At 35.4% G+C, this 12,596-nt stretch overlaps 1 pseudogene across 1 annotated transcript; it reads left to right on the forward strand.

Annotated features, from left to right (window-relative positions):
* Positions 1–4,849: 4,849 nt before the first annotated feature.
* On the forward strand, positions 4,850–7,013 carry LOC100958367 (annotated as a pseudogene). The gene is made up of 2 exons (XR_001161138.1): positions 4,850–5,006; positions 6,489–7,013. The product of XR_001161138.1 is annotated as a mitochondrial fission factor pseudogene (transcript).
* Positions 7,014–12,596: the final 5,583 nt, after the last annotated feature.

Below are 12,596 nucleotides of genomic sequence, written 5' to 3' on the forward strand. Positions count from 1 at the left end.
CTTTTCAAAAAATGGATTAGTCTGTCAATAGGCAAGGCATAGCCAGAACACCATGAGCTTTCAAGTCAGGCTTATAGGATGGATAGAAATCTTAACTACCTATTGTTGACTAACTAGAGAATCTAACATAATTTTTCTGAGATTTGCCTTTCTCATCTATAAAATTCAGATAAAAGTTTTAAAAATTGGTAAGGTGGTTGTTAGGACATAATATAAAAGCCTTAATACAATCCTAACCAAGTACTAAAAAATGGGAGTTTAGTATTATGGGTAGTAATAATGATATGAAAAATATTGTTCCCATAAACAGAAGATACTTTGTGGATGTGAATCACTTCGGATATTATAAACTTTTCAAGAAACCACAATCAATCAAATGATTTTATGTTCTCATAAAATCATAAAACTGGAGAGAATCCAATCCCCTCACCTTCAGTAATAATTCTGATAATTAATGGACTTTTTTTGGTACCTCAGAGAAATCCAGAACTTTAAGGGTGGAAAAAAATTAGCTTTTTTTTCACTTTTGGAAAGTTGACATTTAGCCTTGTAACTGAATGATCAGGAAAAATGTAATTATGTTGAATTTATAGAAAAAAGTAATAGATTTGCCTTTTCTGAATGATGAATAGATCAGCACCTCTATTCAGTATTTTTTAAACAAACTTACAATAACTAATGCAAGTATTAATTAATAACTAATGCAAGTATTAATTTGCAAATATTCCATTTCAAAATTGTATTGCTTCTACCTTGTCTGCAAGACAATTGATAAAACAGGCTAAAATATCAATGTTTCTTACTTTATGTATATAAATCTCAATAATTACCTTGATTGGTTCTCAGTGCAAAAACACCATGGCTTTATCACAGATGGTCATAATTAACCTCAAATTAAATATTTTATTACAGATGGGGCCATAGACCAACACCTAAAAAGAAGATAAGAATAATCTAAAGTACATGAAATTATTCACATTATAGCCTTAGATTATAGGTACAAAAAAGAACCCCAGAATCTTATGGTTTGGCTATATTTTTTTTTTTCAGAAAGAAAAAACATCCAGATGTCTAGAAAGAAGTTGCAATTATAAATAAAAGAGATAAAATAAAAAATTTAAAATAATAATTATAAAGATATTCAATTCAAAGCCGTACACTGAAGATAATTATATACTTAAATTCATTCTAATCATAGTCTTGTTTTAGGGACACAATTTTTTTTTTTCTTTAATTGATGAACTCGTATTTCTCCTAGTATCCTGATCAACATTCAAGAAAGTGAAAGCCTGGTGGGGTGCAGTGGCTCAAATCTGTAATCATTGCACTGTGGAAAACTGAAGCTGGGTGGATGGGATCATTTGAGATCAGAAGTCCAAGCCCAGCCTGAGAAAGAGCAATTAAAAAAACTGAAAAAAATTAGTTGGGCCTGTAGTCCCAGGTACTCAGGAATCTAAGGCTGTAGGATTGCTTGAACACAGGAGCTTGAGGTTGCTGTGAGCTAGATTGATGCCATAGCATTCTAGCCTGGGCAGCAGAGTTAGACTCTGTCTTAAAAAAAAAAAGAAAGAAAGAAAAGAAAAAAGAAAAGAAAAGAAAAGAGAAAAAGGAAAGTAGGAAGGGAGGAAAAAAGGAAGGAAGGGAGGGAGGGAAGGAGGGGAAGAAAAGGAAACAAAAGAAAAACAAAGTGAAAACCACCTAGAAAGGGGGCAGGTGAGTTTAATGTGTCAAAATGTTATTCCAGATAGAAATTAGATAAAACCTGTCCTCCAGCCCCAGCCAAATGTGGACAGTAAAATATAACAGAAGTTGAGGAAGCAACCTGAGGACTATTTCTCTTGATTTCATTTATTGGGGTTCAAATTTCAGATGAAAGATTTGTTAGACGTGTTGGGTAAAAACAATGGGATATTTTGCCCTGGCTTCCATTTTGAACTCTGAGCATAATCCCCCTCTGTAGGGAGCTCTGTGGCAACCTGGGGGCACAGAGAATGCAGGGTACAATTGAGTGACGAGACAGCTTGAGGTACCAATTCTTGCCCAGCTTGGTTCCTATGTGGCATAAAAATGAACCATAAGATCCACGTTCCCCATGAGAACTGATTAATGGGGTGGTTGTGAAGGTGCTCACAAAGAGGCGATATAAGCATTCTTTTATAAGTGATAGGGTGGGCCACTGAAGCTGAAGATTTAAGGGGAAACACAGCCATACACTCAAGTGAAGCAATGCCAGGGAGAGCTGACTGATTCAGGTAGGCAAGATGGTCAACTCACTGGGTTGTCCCTTCAGCATGGAATCTGAATACTACCATTAGCAAACATCAGCATATCAGCCATGAAGAAGGCCAGAAAAAGATTCTGGAAGTTTTCATTCAGAATACACACACACTCACACACACACACACACACAAGTAATGGATAGAGTCGCCTTCCCCTACTCCCTGCATTCTTCCTCCAAATCCCTGATAATCATATGCTTTCTCCTGGAACCAGCCTTCACCTGGAAAAGAAAAAAGAGGAGAACAGCCTCAGCACAGTCAAGGAATTTGCCTTTGAGGTGAGAAAATATTGATCAAATGATACTATTAATATGTAAATCAAGACAGACTGAGATACCATTAATTGATACCTAAAGTATCATTCTAGCTTACTGCCTCCTGGCTATGTGGAAGATTAAATTGCTGAAGCTAAAAATGTTGTTTTTTACTTGTTCAGTTGAGTTTTATGAGCAAATTTTTACCCAACTAAACTATAATATTTTATGCTTCGATTTAAATGGATACCTTACGACAGCAGGGAATTGGACATAATCTGTCTTTAACTGTTAAAATTGCTAATAAATACAAAAATATCTTAAACATTTTAATATCTGTCTGAAAAAAAGCACGTGAAAATATAGAAACAACAAACTAAAAAAATAAGGAAGTCAGCCAAAACAGAAAGCAGAGACTCCATAATTTCTTCACTTCATAAACGTTATCATTTAGTTCTGGATATTATAAAAACATTAAAAATACTTATTAAAAACAATTAAGCACTATTGATTGGAAAAGAAATTACTAAACTTATCATCACCATGAAAATAAATAAAGATAATAATTATAATTTTTTTTAGCTTAAGGAATTCACAAGACAAGTAACCAAATTACTTTTCCAAATTATTTATGTACCTCCTATGTGCTAAGCAGACTATTGGGCCAGCTAGTGATTACAAATTACAACGCTGAACAGAATGTAGACTTAGACTGTGAAGGACTGATATTCTGGAAGGGAAGGAAGGCACGCTGACTTGTGATTAGAGAGATGTGGAAAGGTAATACAAAGAGCCATTACAGAGAAACTCAATAGAATATACAGTCAGAAGCCCCTGATCAGGAATGTTAGGGAAAATCTTAGGAAAAGGGAATCTGGGGTTGAATTTTGAGAGCAAAAATCAAGATCCTCATGAACGTTAGGGTAGAAAAGACACCCCATGTATAAGGGCTAGTTTGAGCAAAGTAGATACATTTTGAGAAGAGTATGTCAAAACCTCTGTTGCATTTGGCCATAAAAACATTCAACTCCAATTCTAAGTAATTTTAAATAAAAAAATCTTTATGTTTCAACCATAAGAAATAGACTTGTTGAACTCTTGCAGACTGAATTATTTAAGACACTAAAGATGTTATTGAATAGGAAAGTGACTGTTCATATAATTTTTCCCCTAAGGGTTTCTCAGTCATTCATGATGCGTAAATATGTTGCTCAAATTATTCTTAAATTAAACTTTGATCTCTGTAGTTTGTTATTTCATGACTGATAAATTGAATTTGACATTCCTAACATCAATTACAATTTCATATGAGCTTAGTTTTACTTGGTCAAATGGCATTATAATCTATTTAATATTGAATCAATTTTCTGGCTGACTAGTGAAAACTTCTAAAAACACAAACTATTTTGCCCAATCTTAAAGGTCTAGGTTTTTAATGATAGGATACTATTTACAATTATTGTGTTTTAGTTAAACTTTGAACAATCTACTAATGTTTCACTAGAGGTTTTCTGTTGTCTGCTCCGGTCTGAATTTTCTTCCAGTTAACCTTCAAAAAAATTACCTTACTATTGTCTATCATGCCTCCATGTTGCCAAGCCCAGTGACCCAGTGACAATTGTCAGGATGTGTCATTGGACATTTCTTCAGCAGTTAATCTTGCTATCCTTCTTTAAATATTTTATACATACAGGGTGTCTATAAAGTTCATGTATTTGAAATTGCACATGAACTTGATGGATGCCCTGTATTATATATAATAAAATTATATACATGTATATTAATTTTATTGTTATGCATATTATTTTCATTATATATAGTAAAATAATTTTATATGTCTATTAATTTTATTATAGATGTGGGTCATTATGAAAGTTTTGAGATACACAAAAATCAAGGAATGTAAAATCCACTCAGATAGAAACCAATGAAGCCCTCCCAGCAACACCAATAAGCTGAGCCAGCCAAAGTTTGCACAGGCAAATCAAAAAGGACACTGCTGACTATTTCTTGGAAGTAAAATAATGGACCATTACACAGTGTCTCAAAACTTTTGTAGTGACCTATGTATAATATAATATTTTTTTCTGTCTTCTTTCTTAGAATATAAGTTCCAAGAAAGAAAGACTGTGCTACCCACTCTTAGAATAGCTGAATGTCTGATGGATTGAATGAAGAAATGAATTCATAATGCTACCTCCCTCTCTTGAATCTTTTCTTCATCTGCCTGATTTCCTTTGTGTAACTGTATCGTTGAAAGCCTAGCATTAATAAGTCCAATCTTACACCTTGAGAGTCAGGCAACTTACAAGAAAGATGGGTAAAGTCATTGACAGCACAGTTAGTTTTTATGTGACATGTCATAGTAGTGATACTGCTATAGAAAGAATGACCTGGTTGCACGCTTTTGGAATGACTATTGAAGTAATGCCCACTTTACAAAGAGAGATTGCAAGGAAGTTTTTGCCTCAAGGTAGGATAGTTAATTGTAAAGAAGAATTTTAATGAAATAAGATGGGCTAATAGAAATTTTGAAGTTTTTAAGATTAAAAAATTAGTTATTATGTTCTCAGAGTGCTGAGGGACATTTTTAAAGTGTTCAATAACAAATGTTGAAGTCACTAGCTTGTACGGATCTACAAAATACAAGTATCTGGAAAAAATAAACCATTTCCATATCCTGGGAGCATGCAGGAACTTTTATGCCTTGGGCAGAAAGGAATTGCTATAGAATATGTTTATCATCTTATTAGTAAGAGAACCTTCAGTATTAACTGAAAAAAAATTCTGAAAATTAAATGTCTAAAAGATGTTATATCTCACATAAAGTAACTCCAGAACTATGACAATATTTGGTTACCATTGTCTGTGAAACTGACAGAAAGATTAACAGAGTTTTTTTTTCCTATACATCATTATCAAAAAGAATGAGGAATTAGAGAAATTATAACAAAATTACAGGCTTTCAGGAAGCAGAAATAAACACAAAGATTTCTTGTGTAACCTTATTTGGATACCAGTGATAATCAATTTTCTTATACTATAACTTTTTTTTAAACTCTAAGTATCTTCATCTTTATTATGTATTTTTATTTATTTATTTATTTATTTATGCAGGTTTTTGGCCGGAGCTGGGTTTGAACCCACCACCTCCGGCATATGGGGCCAGTGCCCTCCTCCTTTGATCCACAGGCACCGCCCTTGTACTATAACTTTTAAGAATACCTGCAGATCATCATTTATTTTGCAAAATTTCAAACTACCTATTTTTTATAACTGACATGATTTGAAACACTTTATCCACTTTGAGGTCATCATCCATAGCTTATGTCATGTAAGAGAAAGTGAATCAGCCATGTGGTCCCTTATAAAAAAAATATAGAAAGAGAATATTCCTAAGTTTGAATGTGCACATGAGTCTGTCTGTGTCACCACTTATCTTCTTCTTTTTGCTGAATTGCAAACATATAATATTCACAAAGACACTAAACTTTAAGTAAATGAACTCATCATGATTTTGGCATGTGAGAAGCCGTGTTTGACCGCAGCAATTTTCCTGAGTACATCTTCTTAAATCTTTTTTCCCTTCATGTATGTTTCATTTTTCCTAAAAGTTTCAAGACTAAATAAAGTCTGCCTTTTATTGAGTTTATTATAATTTGGTATATAAATTAAGCGGTAAACTAGGCACGATTTTCGGATGCTCAATTAAGAAAGATTACATTTCTGCTCTCTACTCTCTCTCTCTCCTCTTCCCCACTCTCTCCTTAGCTCTCTCCCCTCTTCTCTCTTCTCCTTTCTCTCCTCCTCGGTGCTGCTCTGCAGCCTCCCTCCTCTCACCAATAAAGACCTTTCGTTCAAGCCTCGGTGGTCTGAGATCTCTGCCGGTCCAAGTGCCTCTCTTTCACTTTTTCCAGTTGAAACAGAAAAAGCCATGTGACTGTGCTCAGCTTAGAAATCTCCCAGATCCGTGCAGTTGGCAGGCTAAAAAGAGAGCGTTCTATGAGTGAAAATGCTGTTCGCCAAAATGGACAGCTGGTCAGAAATGATTCTATGTGGCACAGATCAGATTCTGCCCCAAGAAATAAAATTTCAAGGTTCCAGGCACTGATTTCTGCACCGGAGTACACACTTGTGTTGCGTGGTGGGTCTGCCGCCGCCACTTCTAACCCTCATCATGACAACGTCATGTATGGCATTTCAAACATATATGCAACAATTGAAGGAACATCAGATGACATGACTGTTGTAGATGCAGCTTCATTAAGACGACAGATAATCAAACTAAATAGACGTCTACAACTTCTAGAAGAGGAGAACAAAGAACGTGCTAAAAGAGAAATGGTCATGTATTCAATTACTGTACCATTCTGGCTGCTTAATAGCTGGCTCTGGTTTCGCCGCTAGAGGTAACATCAGCTCTCAAACATATTGTCTCAACGGCAGAAATATAAAAGATTTTCAAACTTCAAAAAAAAAAAAAAAAGAAAGAAAGATTACATTTCTAAGACATCCTACTGTCTTGAAGAAATCTAGTTTGCACAGAGATAATAATGGATTCCTCTGGCCACATTCTGCTAAGTGATGCAAAACAACAAAACTTTAACATCTAGATATTAGCGTGAAATTAGAGGAAATATAGGACGCAACCATGGAATGTACAAGAGTAAATGTGTCTCTTTTATAACATATGCCATTTTTTAGTATAGGCTTTTTAAAACAGAAATGTTTATTCTAAGTGTAATAGGCGGCTATCAAAGTGTTCAGATATAACACATTTTCGTTTAATGAAGAATTTATTCCTCAGTGAGTTGACAAGACTTTTATTTGTGAGGGCTTATCAAGAGGCTGTTCCTTCCTTGATATAACACAGAGTTTACATTGCAGGGCCAGGCAGCTTTTAGTGGATGATTACACTAATTTGTTCTTTCTAGCTCTCCATGGAAGGCTTTGATATTGTGGAGCTGCACTGGCTGCCATAGGGAAACTTTTGAGACTCTCTGCTACAAAATGTTCTTTGGATGAAAGCGACACCCCCAGAAAAGGATTTTTAAATCCCTTTTTAAACATTTTCTGCTGGCTGTTAATGCTACATTCATCGTTTTGTCTCTGTATTATATGTAATGCACTTTAATGGATATTTCTATGAGTGGTTTTAACACCTGTGTCCTCACAGATTAACATATTTTCCTAATTCATATGCTCTAAATTTTCTTTTCTTTTTCTTTTTTTTTTTTAGATAGAGCCTCAAGCTGTCCCCCTGGGTAGAATGCCCTGGCATCACAGCTCACAGCAACCTCCAACTCCTGGGCTCAAGCAAGTTTCCTGCATCAGCCTCCCAAGTAGCTGGGACCACAGGCGCCTGCCACAATGCCCGGCTATTTTTTGGTTGCAGCCTTCACTGTTGTTTGGCGGGCCGGGCTGGATTTGAACCCGCCACCTTAGGTGTACGTGGCTGGCGCCTTAGCCACTTGAGCCACAGGCTCCAAGCTAAATTTTCCATTGTTTTCCAGTACAGTTTTAGGTTGGTTTGTACAGTCTCAAAAATTGTCTCACCGGTTTAATCTTTTTTTTTTTTTAACATTATGTTATTGGCACCTTCTATGTGAAACACAGCACACTGTTCCTATGCAAATGGAAATAAATAGGTAGTTTTATGCCTCCTATGCCTATCATGAAGGCTACAAACTAAAAGTAACAAATTTAATTAATTATAGGCATACCTTGAAGATACTGTGGGTTTGGTTCCAGACTGCCACAATGTGTACACATAAAATAAATATCAGAGTGAAGTAAGTCACATAAGATTTCAGGCTTCTCAGTGCATATAAAATTTATGTTTACACTATATATACTGCAGTTCATTATGTGTGCCTAAAAATGTAAATGCCTTAATTAAAAACACTTTATTGCTAAAAAAAAAAAAGGCTAACAATCATCTGAGCTTTTGTCAAGTCTAATATTTTTGCTGGTGAAGGGTCTTGCCTTCCTTCACATCGATGGCTACTGACTCATCAGAATGATGGTTGCTGAATACTGCAGTGGTTGTGGCCATTTTAAAAATAAGACACTGTATGATTTAATAAAAAATTGTTAAGAGGAAAAAATAAAATAAGACACTGATGAAGCTGCCAAGTCACTTCTCTCCTTTTGTGAAAGATCATAAAAGATTTTGTACATAGACATGGAATGACGTTTGATGGCATTTACTCACAACAGAACTTCTTTCAAAAGTGGAGCCAGTCCTCTCAAACTCTGACCGCTTTATAAATTTACGTAATATTCTAAATTCTTCGTTGTCATTTCAACAGTGTTCACGGAATCTCCGACAGGAGTAGATTCCATCCAAATAACCACTTTGTTTGTTCATCCCTAGAGGGAACTCCTCATTCTTTCAAGTTTTATCATGAGATGGTATCAATTCAGCCACATTTCAGGCTTCACTTCTATGGCTAGCCCTCTTCAGTTTCATCCACATCTGTAGTTACTTTCTCCACCTTAGTCTTAAACTCCTGAAACTCATCCATGAGTTTTAGAATCAATTTCTTCCAAACTCCAGTAAACGTTAGTTTGACCTCCTTTCTTGAACCACAAATGTAATGATGTCTAGAATGGGGAATCCTTTCCAGAACGTCTTCAGTTTCCTTTGCCCAGATCTGTCAGAGGAATCACTTTCCATGGCAGCTCTAGCACTACAAAACGTATTGCTTAAATCATAAGACTTAAAAATCAAAATCACTCCGTGGCCCATGGGCTGCAAAGTGGATATTATGGTAGCAGGCATGAAATCAACATTCATCTTCTTATATATCCCCCTCAAAGCTCTTGAGTGGTCATGTGCATGGTAAACGAATAGTTAGTATTTGGAAAGGAATTTTATTATTATTATTATTATTTTAGCATTAAGTCTACACAGTGAGCTTAAAATATAAACCAATATAAATAGATATGCTGCCACCCAGGCTTTGTTGTTCCACTTATGAAACACAGGCAGATTTCACATAATTCTTTAGGACCCTACGAATTTTTAAACAGTAAACGAACACTGGCTTCAGGGTAAACTCACCAGCAGCCTTAGCTCCTCACCAGAGAGCCTTCCTGTCCTGTGAAGCTTTGAAGCTGGGCATTGACTTCTCTCATCTTGTAGACATGAAAGTCCTAGATGGTATTTTGTTCCAATACAAGACTGTTTTGTCAGTAATAAAAATCTGATCTCTATGTGGACATCTTCATCAATCATCCTGACTAGACCTTCTGGATACCTTCCTGAAGCTTCTACACTTTTTGCTTAACCCTGTACTTTATGTTAAGAGGATGATTTCTTTCCTTAAACGTTGTGAAGTAACCTCTACTAGCTTCAAATATTTCTTCTGCAGCTTCCTTCCTTCTCTCTCAGCCTTCATAAATTGAAAACACTTAGGGCCTTTCTCTAAATTAGGCTTTAGTTTAAGGAAATGCTGTGGCTGCTTTGATCTATCCAAATCGCCAAAACACTCTCCATATCAGCAATCAGGCTGTTTTCGCATTCTTATCATTCTTGTGTTCACTGGAGTAACACTTTCAATTTCCAAGAACTTTTTCTTTGCATTCACAACAACTAGGCTGTTGCAAAAGGTCTAGCTCTCTGGCTCTCTTGGCTTGCCGTGTGCCTTCCTCACTAAGCTTTATCATTTCTAGTTGCTGATTTAAAGGGAGAGAAGGTGGGCTTCTTCTTTTCAATTGAGCACTTAGAGACCATTGTAGGGTTGTTGATCAGACAGATATCTTTTTCCTTTTGCTTTTTTTTTAAAAATGTGGTTCAGAGAACAGGGTGGCCTAAGGATAAGGAGAGAGACTGGGGAACAGCTGGTCATTGGAACAGTAAGAACACATACAGTGTTTATCAATTAAGTTTGCTATCTTGTTTGGACATGATTTTTTGGCACCCCAAAACAATTGCAATACTGATATCCAAATCCCTGGTCACAGATCATGATAATAAATATAGTAATTATAAAAGAGTTAAAAATTGTATCAGAATTACCAAAATGTGACTCAGAGACCCCAAGTGAGTACATCCTGTTGGAAAAAAAAAAATGTGCTGATGCACTTGTTTGATTCAAAGTTGCCACAAACTTTCAATTTGTAGAAAATGCACTATCTGCAAAGAGCGATAAAGTGAAGGACCAAGAAGTGAAAGATGCCTGAATTTGAATACCACTATTATAAAAATGATAAAGAGGCAGTTCCATTTCACAATTTATATTGCAAATAAGGTGTATATTTCATGCCATGATCAAAAAACCCAACTGTAACCTGTCTACCAAAGTGAAAGCCAACTGGATTCCAAAGCCAAATTGATATGGCTGATCTTTTAAAAAGTTTTTGGCCGGTGCGTTGGATCGCACCTATAATCCTAGCACTCTAGGATGCTGAAGCAGATAGATTGGCTGCACTTAGGAGTTCAAGACTAGCATGAGCAAAAGTGAGATGTCTCTACTTAAAATAGAAAAAACAGAACAGCCAGGAGTTGGGGCAGTGCCTGTAGTCTCAGCTACTCAGAGGCTCAGGTAAGAGCACTGCTCAAGCTCAGGAGTTTGAAGTTGCTGTGAGTTATGCTGCCATAGCACTTGACCCAGGGCAACAGAATGAGACTCTTTTTCAAAAAACTAAAAGTAGAAATAAAAGAATTAAAAATTATTCATCTTAGGGCTTTGCTTAAATTAAGTGATCACACCTCCATAGGCAAAGAAAAAAAGCATTACCTACATAAGGTAAAAAGGAGATGGGGAATGTTTCATGCAAAGATTTTTTCACCTCATGGGACTTTTTGGATAAATTATGGGTAACATTGTAAGTTGCATGACATTGAACACTTAAGACTGAAACTGTAACAAAGTGGTTAACAGATTCCAACATTGTTTTGTCTACTGACTGAGTTGAAGTTGGAACTTTAAATGCACAGAAAATGTATTCTATGTTGTCAGTTTTTGTTGTTATTTTGGATGGTTTTGTTTTTTCCAGTTCAACTGTGATTGTCACAGGAAACCAAGTGAATGTTGAGTGATTCTTATTTTATTTTTTTTTGCAAACAATAGGCGTATGTCAAAAGGGAACATCTTCTTTTCTTCTATCAAAATGTTTAATCAGTGAAGAAAGCAGTTTAACTTTTAATAACTGTGCATATATTTTCCCCTAATCATGAAGGTGTTACTGACAAATAAAAATTGCATATGTTTAAGGTGTACAAGGTGGTAGTTTAATATACATTGTTACATTTTATCACAGTCAAATGAATTAGCTTGTTCATCACATCATAGAGATACCCAATTTTTCCACCCACAAAGCCAAATGGGGTGCTGAGACTCTCCTGTTTGTTTTTCCTAGGGTGGTAACTATATTTATATAATAAGCTATACATATCATTTATAGGTGTATATTATAGCATATAATTTATATAGTAACATTGATGGCTTATTTATATAATTTTAAGGATACATCATTACCACCACTACTACACCTTAAATTGTAGGGGGCAAGATTCACTAGAATTTAAAAAATATGAACACAAGTCATCAAATTTTAGGTGAAGTATATTTGAAGTTTAGAATAACATATTTTAGAAGAGATGGGAGACGTCCACTAGCTGGCTGATCTCTGGCAAGTCCCTAGATCTCGGTAAGTCTCAGCTTCCTCATCTGCAAATAGGAAGCATAACATTGACCCTGCAGTTTCCTAAAGAATTATGTGAAAAAATATACAGGTAACAGTAAGCTGGGAGACTCACTTTCAGTGAGTGCTCAATAAATAGATGTTATTATTCAAAATATTTTAAAAATCTAGTTAAATGAAGTCTGGCTATTTTAGAAAAGGATAGTAAGCCAAATGGACTGGTTTCATAATCCTTGTGCTGTCATTTATGAAGCAGCTTGAATATTCCATTATCTCTCAAGATTGGAAAAACAGGAAGTCAAAGATACAAATTACCAGTCATAGCATATATGGAACTATTTATCAAATCATTAGGCTAAGATAGACTTAATGAAAAATAAACTTTCATTTCCATTTCTGTTAATATAGTGTT

This window comes from Otolemur garnettii, unplaced genomic scaffold (genome assembly GCF_000181295.1).
Source record: "Otolemur garnettii isolate 467f Iridium unplaced genomic scaffold, OtoGar3 scaffold00020, whole genome shotgun sequence".
NCBI classification, from domain to species: Eukaryota; Metazoa; Chordata; class Mammalia; order Primates; family Galagidae; genus Otolemur; species Otolemur garnettii.